This window comes from Lycium ferocissimum, chromosome 4 (assembly GCF_029784015.1).
Source record: "Lycium ferocissimum isolate CSIRO_LF1 chromosome 4, AGI_CSIRO_Lferr_CH_V1, whole genome shotgun sequence".
NCBI classification, from domain to species: domain Eukaryota; kingdom Viridiplantae; phylum Streptophyta; class Magnoliopsida; order Solanales; family Solanaceae; genus Lycium; species Lycium ferocissimum.
The window spans coordinates 58,622,083-58,631,958 of record NC_081345.1 but is presented as its reverse complement, the minus strand read 5'-3'; the positions used below and the strand labels follow the sequence as shown (position 1 = coordinate 58,631,958).

The following is a 9,876-nucleotide window of genomic DNA, read 5'->3' as shown; positions in this document are numbered from 1 at the left end:
TTTTATAGGCCTGCATACTTGTTTGGTGTCAACTAAGTGACATGAGCTATGATTAGGATAAAACATAGGAAGGTTCATGGCCAGGTTAAAACAGAGCTTAAGGAAACTAGGCATGTCTATAAGAAGTCTTTGGTAAGTGTCTAAGGCATTCAGAGTTAGGAGGTCTGCTTGCATTTGCCTGAGTTTGAAATTTTCCAAGTCTACCTGAATATGCTTAAGTTAGTCAAATAGTTTTGAATAGTTGTATGATTATGCATTAAGGACAACTTTAAAGTAGCAATATCCAGAGTAGGATAAAGAAGTCTAAAGATGATGTTTTGGGATTCAAGTCCATTCATGAAATAATAGGTCTTTAATGGTGCATTAGGAATTAATAGTGGTCCACAAAATGGTAGGAATCATTTAAAATAAAATGGAATACCATATGCTACTAGCAGGACTAGGTATCATGTTTGGTTTCATTTGAATAGAGCTCAAACTGGGCATTCATATTATCAGACTCTCTCTTTTATCTGGTTCATGTCTGAATTTTCAAAAGAAGGTTAAAATAGATTTAAAAGATGATTTGAGTCCTGATGTACCTTTAACTGTCTGAAAATGATTGACCAATTGGAGATGGAACTGCTTTGAACCTGGAGTTTGATGTTCAATTTGATTTTTAAACTCTTAAGTGATTTAACTATTCAACTTTCTCAAGTGTTAATGGCTAAAGGTATTCAATATGGCTTCACATAGTAGGGTCTTAAAACTGAAGTTGATTAGAGGCTGTTAATTTATACGAATAATTAGGTGTCCAGATGAGGCTCATTTTAAGGAGGTAGGAAGTGTCAAACCACTCTTGCCCATAAGTTTTGGTGATGGGCATTTGGTAGGAGAATAAGGTAAAGGGGGTGAGGTTGCTTTGGGAGAGTAAAAGGTGAGCATAGGCATGAACTGGAGGTGATGACCAGTAGGGCCTTTGATCCCTTTTTACTGAAAGTAAGGTTTAGGAAAGGGATGGGGAGGTGATGACCTCACCCTATCTTGTCCCTCTTTCAGGACCCTGAGGCTTCCCTAACTCTCTAGACCTTGTTCTCATGACTGTGGGGTTCAGTGAGATTTGGGAATTGGTCAAGGGTGGTTTATCATGCCTTCGGGGAGGATTTTTGAGATTTCATATTGCCTAAAGCTAAGTTAAAATAAAGGGGTAGATGTGTGCCATATCTTTGTCATGATTAGGCAGCTCAAAATTGCCATTTGCTAAGTATCAAAGAAGTAAGTTATTCACTTAGTTGTCTAAATTCATGTTTCCTTTTTTTTTTTTTTTAAGAGTCTGACTTGTTTGCTTGTCTATTATCTTCCTGAGAAACATGTTTAAGAGCTGGTGTGGTGTATTTATGTGTGGACTTGTCCATGTGAAGGCACTTATCTTGATCTGAACTTAGGAAAGAACATGTAGTTAATCCTAAGTTGGTAAGAAACCTTTCATTTCTTGAACTAAACTGTGACACCTAGACTTTACTGGGCATGGTAGTATAACTTAGATTAAAAGGACAAAATTGTGATTCATCTAGTAAGGCTTGATTCTATATCATTAGTATGTTTTAAAATCTTGTTATACATAAAATCATGGAGATGAAATCATTGAGTAATGCATCTATATTTCTAAAAAATGAATAGTGTAGGATGGAATTGGTTTGATGTTGATATTTAGGGACATGATTGAATACCCTTAAAGGTAGTGTGAACCAATTGTCTTGGGGGGGTCTTTTTAAGACATCTCAAAGAGGGGTAGAGAAGAGCCAAGCCCTGCTTGACTCATAGTATCTAGCCCCCAAATGAAGGGTGTCATGATCAACCTATGAACCATAGGGGTACTCCTGTCTTGAGAGATTAGTGTCAATACAAGTCTTAAACTCAAGATGTCTGAAAAAATAAAACCTAATTAGGTATTTATACAAATACAAAACTTGGAATTAATAAAACTAATCATGCCCAGGTCGGCTTGCAACTCGACGAACAGTCTTTGCACATTGACGGTACCGTCGAGTAACGACGGTGCACTTCAACGATCTGATGACAAAATCAAGTTGCAGAACCTCAACCGTCGATCATGTTGATGGTCTATCAACCTTCCCGTCCTTTTGCGTCAATTCTGCATAGTCTCTGAACTTTCACTCAGGACAGATCAACGACATGCTTGATAGACCGTCGAGCATGTTGACGGTCCTTACAAGTGCATAGTAGTGCCTTGTCTTCAAAATTCCTTGTTTTCAACTGTTTTTGCATTCCAACTTCTAATACCTGCAACATACACAAAATACATCAAACTTACAAAAACTCACTTGAAAACAAGTAAAACTTAGAGTTAAAAAGCATCAAATGTGCCATAATTTCACGCATATCACTCTACAAGGAAGGAAGACCAATCAAGCAATCACAAAGTAAATCAAGCAATCTACACAAGGAAAGCATACAAATCAATCTCAGTACTGGTACATGGCAGCTCATCAGAGCCTTTACAAGGAAAGAAGACATAGCCCAGAAGATTCTTACACCTGCCTCCAGAAAGGAAAGAAGATGTTGAATCATCTACGAGGAAGCAAGAATTAGAATCAAGATTAATCAGTGGATATCCTCAAGATCCCTGATTGATACAAATTCCCTGGGGTTACCTTAGAGCAAACAAATAAGAATCAATTAAATGGAACGATTGATTCTTCATCATCTGTTGAAGATCACAGCACATGTTACACCTCGTAAATTTATGTGTCGTCATAACCAAACTAACGTGAGTCCAGAGAGTCTATGATACCCCTATAAGTTTAAGGAAGACTTTTAATAAGTGTTAGACAAGTATTTAAAGGTTTCAGGATCAAGCAAATCGAAGAAATTAGGTCTGTTGAAAATTTGAAAAAACTTGGCGGAATTTTGGATAGAATTTTTGGTCCAACTTCAAAGAGGCATACCTCCTAGAATACGAGGAATTACGGAATCCATAACCTATGTAAATTGAAGTTCGGGGAGTCTTCTTTCTAATGCAACTGACATATCACAATTCTGAGAAGTACGGGAGGAAGTACGTACAAAAATGTACGTCCCGTACATTTTGGACATACCTTACTTGAAATTTCCAGAAAGTTGAAAAAATGTTACCTCCAAGTACGGGATGAACAGTAACCCATACTTTGAAGTACCGGATGAACAGTAACCCGTACTTTGCACGAAATTTCCAAAAATTGGAAGTCGGTGATTTTTTTTTCCTAAGCCTATAAATAGATATTTCCACGACCTGGGCTTCATTTTTCACCCAAAATAAATCCCTAATGTCTCTTTAAGCTTCCTTTAACATCCATAAACACTCCAAATAATTCCAAATCAAAACAAGAGAAGATCAACCTTGAAAGCTAAGTTAATTTATGGAAGTTGGATGTTGTTGCTTTCACTTGGAGTTGTGGGGATTAAGTCTTGGAGAAAATTGTGTGAGTTCAAATTCTTCAAATACAAGGTATGTTCTTCATCTTATCTCTTATGTTAAGTTGATTTGAAGGTTTAGCAAGTCTTAGAAAGTGAAAAGAGTTATGGGGAAAAGTTCAAATATGAATTGATGATATTTTGAGTGGTAAATTAACTTGAGCTATAATTGTTAGCATGTTATGAATATAATCTTGCTATGAGGGGTAAAAATGATGTTAAAGAAGTGTGGTATATAAGTGTATAAGGGGTTGTATTGAAGTTATTGTTATGGATTGTTCATGAAAAGAAGTTTGGGATTGGATTGAGTATAATTGGAATATAATCTTTTGATTATGGAATTGTTGATGTTTTTATTGTGGTTTTGGGAGTTGTTTTTGAGTTGGAGGAAATAGAACATATAAGGGGAAATGCTGCCCAATTTTTGTTAGCTCATTTATTAATTTAGTTTGACCACATAAATGTTTCAATGACTTACCCAGAGTGCGAATCATCTTGAATGTAGATTTACGAGCTCGGGAGGATAGGTGTTGAGTAGTTAAGGAGACTACTGTTGACACCTAATTTTTGACCTCCCATAATTTGTTTTAATTTTATGAAAGTACTTGAATTTTAAATGGGATAACACAGGTTTTTCATTTTTCTGAAAAGAAAAAAAAGGCATCAAATCAAAATGGTTTTATAAACTATGCAAATAATGCTTTACCACTATTGCTTGGTAAAATATTTTCCTATAATACACCATTTAGAAATTATTATTTTTTTACATCAATTAATGATACATTTTGCTAATTCCAATCAGAAAATAGTTAATTATTTAATTGTTCAAATTATCAGAAATTAATCAGAAAATATTTATCCCATTTTAATTCAAGGAAAATTAATTGATTAAAATGAAGTAATCATTTCTACCCCAAATTTTAATTTCTGCACAATCATTTATTTGGGCAATTTTCAAATTAACCATAATTAATTATGGTTAATATTTAGAGTATACTTATTATGTGTTTAATTATAGCTACGATTGAAATAGTCAATTCATTAGTCAAATAGAGCCATGATTGAAATAACAAATTCATTGCTTAATTGAATTAAGGCCATACTTGTGAATTCATAATTTTATGAAAATCAATCGTGTTTTGTTTTATTAATTGGCTATTTAGCTTTGATTAAATTATTCAATAATCAATCTTTTTTACTTACTCTTTAAATCACATTTTTATTTTTCTTTATACATATGCATTAATATTGCTTATCCACCTATTATGTGTATCATCGTATATATATGTGTGTGTGTGTGTGTGTGCATATATATGATATACCCGTATATACATAGGTATATCATATATATACACACATGGGCATATCAGGTTGGGGCTGCCCCTATTTCTTTTAATTGGACCGAGTCCAGGCCAATTGGGCCAGACCCGGCCCAAGTCACCAAACAATTAAGGGGGCAAGGCCCCTTCTCCATTATTCAGACAAGGCAAATGAAGCCTTAGAGGGGCTTTGAGGGTTTTCTTAAGAGAACCCTATACCGCCGCAGGGCCACCCTCTCTCTCCTGTCGTCACTTCCGCCATTTTTGGCAAGGTTGCAGGCCGGGTAAGGTCCTTAAAGACCTGGTTTGGTCAATTTTAGGTAAGGCATTTATTGCCTCCTCCGATTTTTACCCATCTCTACCCAAACGAGGTGTTATCTCGTCCTTGTTAGCATGCTTTTCTCTGCTTTGTGAACGTTGAACGTTGAACTTGTTAGTCGTCCTTTAATGTTGTTTAGGTCTGTTCGAGTTAATTCTCTTGTCTTCCTGTTTTAGTCATACGCCTACTGTTTTATGTGGTGATTAGCTAAAATAGCTTAGTTTTTGTTTAGTTTTTTTGGTTGGTTGATTTAGAAGCTATAAGTTGTCTAAGCTAAAAAGGCATCTGGTTGAGCAATTGGTTTTAGTGATGAATTATGTTGTTTGCTTAGGATTAAACAAAAAGGGAAAAACAGTCTAGATGATCTAAATGGGATGATTTGAAATCCATTTGATAATGAAAGGTTCACATAGGGTAAAAGGGATTAGTGGTTTGTTGATGTAATGGTTTGTGTGATAAAGTTCATATGAAGGATCTGGTAATCAATATTGTTATTCTGGAAGGATGCTTAGTTAATAAGTCTTATAAGAATTCATGTTTAAGTCCTTTAAGAACCTGGCAGACTTATGTGAACATTCTAACTGGTTGATTAAACTGTGATGGGGTATGACCTTACGTAGTGATTTATTTGTTTGAATGATAATTAGTTTTCTAAAGTACTCTGCCTGTTCTGCTGTCTCATCTCTAAAAGAAAGGTCTGTGTTATATGAGACATGCCCTGATCTTGATTAATTCACTTAGACTTCTCTTGAATCATGTTTAGTTAAAAAGAAAAGAGAAGGGTTAAAATATGTATGAATGAACATAGAGTGTAGATGTTACACCTCAGAAAATTTTATGTTGTTGTATGGTAGATAGACTAATGCAGGGTGAGAAGTATAGGATGTTTTTACAAGTAATAAGTAGTACTTGATGGTTCTAATTAAGATTACAAAGACGTTTGAAGCAAAAGAAGAAGGTTCATTAAGAAAGGCGAAGTATACGTTGTGTTTCAGAAGAGTTTTGTAAAGTATCGAGCTAATGATGATTTAGTAATGTTTCGAGGAAGAGTTATGATGCCCCTTAGATTGCTAATGAAGTGTTAAACAAGTGCTAAGAAGGTTCCATAAGGATTGGAGATCAAACGAAGCGACGAGAGCAAGATCGGAGAAAAAATGGATTATACGACCATTTATACGGTCCGTATAATGGTCCGTGTAACCGTTACAGTGAAGGTCCATCACTGATGGAGTTATACGATCACTTATACAGACCGTATAAAATTATACGGACCGTATAATGTGCCATATAATGGTTGCAGAAACGAGTTGTTGCTGGGACGATGTCATGGTCACTTATACGGACCGTATAAATTTATATGAACCGTATAAGTGTCCGTATAATACCGTTGGGACAGATTTTTATTTTTTAAAAGGGATCCCCAAGTTCATAATTTCATTTCCCATTTTCGCTCCACACCTCAAGAAAGTTCTAGAATATTCTCCACACCATTTTAACATAAACCCAAGAGAAATCAAGAGTAAAACACCAAGAGTTGATGGAATCAAGTGCAAGAATGCTTTCTAGGGTTTATACAAGTCAAGAAATCTCTTTGGATTGAAGCTAGGATTTTCCTCAAGCGAAGTATTTCCACCCAAAGACATTCTCACATTATCAAAGGCAAGTTTTATGATCCTTTCATGTTATTTAGAGTATTGAAGGGTTGAAAGACTTGGATTATGGAAGGAGGTAGAAGATGGGGTACAAGTATGAGAATAGTAGCATTTTTGAGTAGTAACCTAATATGAATCATGATTTTTGGTATGTTACGAGTATGATTATGTTATAAATGACACTAAGAATATGGGAGAAACATTATAGGAGGATGAATGTAGTGTTGTATTATGACCATGGTTATGGATGCCCTTGAGATGGAAGTAGGAGAATTGACTAATGTATGGTTGACGAAGATTGTTAATTATGATATTATGAATATTGTTATCGACGTTTGGGAGTTGTTATATTATATAGAGAAAGTTGTAGAAATAAAGGAAATGCTGCCCAATTTTCGTTAACTTTAGCCTAAGCTTAAGTATGCTTCCGAATATCTAATCTTAGCACGAATTCCTTTGAATATAGAGTGACGAACGTGGAAGGAAGCATATAGTCGACAAGATAGAAAGACGAAAAGGTATGTAAGGCTAGTCCCCTCCTTTCTAAGGCATGAATCTTATGACATTACTTTCCTTATCCTCTATGACCTTCTTACATTCCGAAAATTATGAGTCTATGTTCATAAAGAGATTCACATGAGATAAAGATAAGGGATACGTTACGAGCATGATAATGATGATGATGAGCCTAAATCTAAAGATTCTAAAGTATATGATATGATATTTCTATGAAGCTAATGATCCTCTGATGTGGCTTATTGTTGTTACACTCACCTTATGATGCTAGTTCCTTCAAGGTGGGGCATGATGCTCATGATTACTCTATAATGGAATCGGGGGTTCACGACCTTACGTCACCCCGATAGAGTATAGTTGTCTTTGAGTTCTTATGTATGCTCTATAATAAGTTTATGATGATGATATTACACCGCGCCTATATGGTCGGGCAGACACCGCTAAGGCGGGCGGCATATACACCATGTCTAGAGGGCATGGGCAGACACCACTAGTGGGCGGCATGAGATGGTTACGCCGGACGCGGGAGGCCCGGACGCGGGCTAATGATGATCACACCGTACCTCTATGGTCGGGCAGCTTATAGATATATATAATTGATATGATGATGTTTATGACGTAAGTTAGAATGCTCTATCCAGTCTTAAGTGCCATTCGGTTACAGGTTGTTCCTTACTTGATGTCTCCCTATTTTATTGATATGTTATTATCGTTTATGCCTTACATACTTAGTATAATGTTCGTACTGACGTCCTTTCTTTTGGACGCTGTGTTCATGCCCACAGGTAGACAGAGAGGCGGCCCAGATTCATAGGAGCTATCAGCAGATTTACAAGAGCACTCCATTATTCCGAAGGTGCTATTTTGAGATATTATTTTTGTGTACATATTTGGGCATGACGGGGTCCTGTCCCGTCCTTATGTCTAGTACCCTAGTAGAGGCTCGTAGATGCGGATATGTGGGTAGTAGATGCTTCATGTATATATATATCAGTGTATATTATGTAAATCATTTTGTGGCCATGAGAGCTCAACTATACATATATAGGCATATGATTCCCTTGTGATCATGTATGTTAAGGTTGGGTATGATGATTAGCAGGATGAGTGGTGCTCGGTAGTCAGCTCCGGGTACCCGTCATGGCCCCCTAATCGGGGGTCGTGATAGTAGAGTTATTTTGGGGCTAGATGAATTCCTTGCAATATGCTCTATCCTACTCTGTTAAGCATAAGAGGTTTATTTTGATCTTGTTTGGACCAACCTGCCACTATGTGATTTAAAACTGATGCTATATGCTTTTAGACCGGCTGGTTTAGCTGTTTCTTGCCAAGTTTAGATTTGCCTTTCTTTTTCTTTTGTAAAAATGGTACAAGGTATAAGTGGTTGTGATGAAGTTGCTTGAGACAAGTCTTGTTTTTCTTGTGTTTTTTTTTCTTCTAAAATCTGTTTATGGAAAGGATTATTCTAGACTGCATCCTACATTACCTATTTTCAAAAACTGGAAGTATGATTGCTTTTGGACTTTGTAATCTGATGAGTGCAACACCTAGACTATGGCAGTCTTGTGGGTGGCATATTTTTTATACTACTCTTTAAAATTGGAATCCTTTAGAGTAGACTAAAGAAGAGGCATTTCTGCCACCTCTTCCTTTTGAATGATTCAGTGCTTTAATGTTAATTGCTTTCAAAAGGATATGTGTTTGAAGGTCTTATGTTGGTCTTCTTACTTGAAGTCCTGGAATCTGGTTTTGCTAGTTATGGCCTAAGGTTTGAACTATGTGAGTCTTTGTGCAATGTGCCATGTCATTAAAGTTCTATCTTGTTTGAGGTTGGATTGAAGCAAATAAATGGCATGTATGACCTTATTTGATCATGTTCTTTGTAATGATTTCCTCTAAGTGTTGAATCATCACTAATTAGTAGAGTCACCTGTATGACTTAGGAATAAAATGTGATAACACCTTGATGGTTGTTTTCCCTGTAAATAAAGAGAAAAGAGGAGAATGAATTTTTATGTTGATGTATCTTGGCTGCATTAGGAATGCTAACTAAAAGAGGAATAGACCTTTTAAAGAAGAAAGATAGGATGAGTCTTGTTAAGTCACATAAATTCAAGTGCTCTGTCTCTAAAACTCTGTGATCTACTGCTAAACATTACCTGCACTGGTGAATAGAAGTCCAGGCTTGGTTTTTTTTTTGGTTGATTATCTTCACATGATAATTCTTTACTTGCTATTTGTTGATTCACTCTACTATTTGAAGTCCATGTCTTCATCTCTTCTCCTTCCTTCTTTCCTTACCTATTGTAGGACTCAGTTGAGTTTGTTTGTTTGTGAACTTGGTCATAAGACTTTACCATCCTATTAACTATGATCTTTGAATTAGTTCTGGCCTGGTATAACTATGTATGCACGTATCCTTTGTCTTGTAAATCACTAAGTTTAGTACAAACTTAGGGAAGTAAGTTAGCACTTGGGGATTAAGCTTAAGCTTTCCCTAATGCCTACCATGCCTAGGATTCATGAAATCCCTTGGATCTTATGTGGCATTAGGATTAAGGAAGTGAAAGCTTTCCTTCAGGTGCTATTTAAGTATCCCTATAGTTATATATATCAG

General features: G+C 36.0%; 1 long non-coding RNA gene across 1 annotated transcript; it reads left to right on the top strand.

The window, feature by feature from the left end:
* The first annotated feature begins 5,206 nt into the window (after positions 1–5,206).
* LOC132053576 (uncharacterized) lies at positions 5,207–9,153 on the top strand. The gene is made up of 2 exons (XR_009414151.1): positions 5,207–5,908; positions 8,433–9,153. It is a non-coding gene; the product is annotated as an uncharacterized LOC132053576 (long non-coding RNA).
* Positions 9,154–9,876: the final 723 nt, after the last annotated feature.